Raw genomic sequence first — 2,206 nt, 5'->3', positions numbered from 1 at the left:
AAATTGTATGTTGTGGCCTCTTGCTAACAAAGTTCATAGACTATTCACATATGAGCACATTTAGTTCACTCATGAATACATAGCTCACAATTTCTAGTGAGTCCACATTTAGTGCACACAGGCATCACATACACTCACAGAACCTACAATGCACATATGAACACGCAGTTCATCCATGAAGCACTTTTCATAACGTCTATTGAGTTCACATTCACTTGCCATGCAACTCACAATAGCCATGACATGCACATTTTACTCCTAGTTCACAAACCCAATTGAACTACAGAGAATCAAGATTACCCCTTGTTGGCACCTTGTAAAGGGGACGATCGATCCCTTATGGGTGGGACGGTGTTATCTATGGGACCCATTCCCATTGCCCAAATAGGACCATGTATGGGTGCCAAAGTTTGAAAATAATTGCCGCCAATGCAGCTAGCTTAATCTCTCGCCTTTGACAGTACAAGCTTGCTAGCTATGGCATCTATCGAAGCCACCAAATCCAAGAAGACCTCTTCTTATTTCTTGTTTTTCAAGGAACACGGAGAGCTAATCAAAGCTTGCCTTGAAGATGCTAATCTATTTGTCTCGGTCCCTGCCCTCATCAAAGCCTCAGTGAGCTATGGTGATCTCTTTGTCTCGGCCCTTACCCTCACCAAATCCCTGAACGAGCTATTTGTCTTGGTCCTTGCCCTAACCAAAGCTTGTGAGTGTCCAACACCAAGCTTTTCTTTGCAGGTTGAGATGATTGAGCCTGCAAATGCTCAAGTTGAGGAAAAGTGCATGGCAACATATGAAGCTAAAGATGCCCATGACAATGAGAAAGATGAAGGTAATGGATTGACAGGGAGTGGGAACTCACATTCCCTCTTGCAAGAGTGAAAGGAATCCTTAAGCTAGGCAAGTATCCTCATGTGATTTCAGACAAAGCAAGCAATTTGATAGTGCAGATAATCCAAGGATGGTTGCCTCTACGCTTAAGAAAAGCATAAAATGATACAGATCGAGGATGTAAAGAATGTTGTCAAAAGTGAACCATTCGTTGATGAATTCCTTGTGAAGGCCGTCAATGATGTGCTACATCAGGGTAAAGAGGACTACTCAAATAGCAGGGATGGTGCAAATGCTGCCCCTAATGAGAACTCAAAGGGACATTCAAATAAGAAGTTGAAGCCAAGGAAGAAACCATTGCTTGCTCCACCAGCCGGAACAAGAAGGTAGCAGATCTCCTCTCAGCTTCAAACCAGAGCAAGGTTAGCAATTAAATGCAGAATGAATTTCTCTTTGTGTAACATGTAGGGATAATTTCTTTTAGCTTCTTGAAATCTATTGGTTTATAAGGATGCAATGACAAATTTAGAGGAAAAATTGTACCTTGTTTAGCATTGGATGTTGCTTTACTATAATTTTATTTGCTGTATTTGGGAATGTGCTCACCCCTTAGCCCATCGTTCACACCATGCTTGTAGACACATCAACCTTTTCCAATTTAAGGGCTAGTCGAGTGATCTATATCGATTCATTGATTTGATTTGTGTCCCTCTTGATATCATAGTTGCAAGGAAACTTCACTTTGGGACCTATCAGATTGAAAACTCTGTTTCCAAAGTCCCTCGTTTCTTTTTTCTATTTTCCATTTATTTTGGAGAGTTTCAAATGTTTTATACACAATATACCTATATAAAGACATTTTGAAACCGTTCTAGTGAAATGAGCAAGCCATTTTTGTCTTTAATGGCCTTGTCGATCTTGTTCCTATTCCAGGTGACTATGGTTGATATTTCAAAGACATTTATGTGGATACTTTTTTCCAACTCTTTGTAATTATTACATAGTGTTTGTATGTTGCTCTTCTGGAAGCTTTGCATCAAATGTTTGTATGTTTCTTTTTGGAAGTTCTATGACAATGCTGGAATTCTTAGTCAGGCATGTCAAGATTCAACATTTACTTGGTGCCCTTTAGGTGTAATCACTTTCATTTCTTGTGATCTATGCATAGGATTTCATGTAAAAGGAATTCTTGGATTCTAAAGTAGAGGCCTAATAGAGGTTTTTTTGCTGGTAAAGGAGTCCCCAAGACAAAGTCGATTTGTAAACTTCTGACATTGCCATGTATAAGTCTAAAGGAGGCCATTTGGAGTAGAATATGTGGATATTTGGTTGTATTTATGACCTTTTAGCGTATGTGATGATGTAGAAAACATAT

At 39.4% G+C, this 2,206-nt stretch overlaps 1 pseudogene; it reads left to right on the top strand.

Annotated features, from left to right (window-relative positions):
- Positions 1-477: 477 nt before the first annotated feature.
- LOC147425741 (uncharacterized) lies at positions 478-1,265 on the top strand (annotated as a pseudogene).
- Positions 1,266-2,206: the final 941 nt, after the last annotated feature.

The sequence above is a fragment of the Adiantum capillus-veneris genome, chromosome 25 (genome assembly GCF_014529385.1).
Source record: "Adiantum capillus-veneris isolate H3 chromosome 25, ASM1452938v2, whole genome shotgun sequence".
Taxonomy (NCBI): domain Eukaryota; kingdom Viridiplantae; phylum Streptophyta; class Polypodiopsida; order Polypodiales; family Pteridaceae; genus Adiantum; species Adiantum capillus-veneris.
Note: the sequence above shows the minus strand (reverse complement) of the source record. Positions and strands in the feature narration are given on the sequence as shown.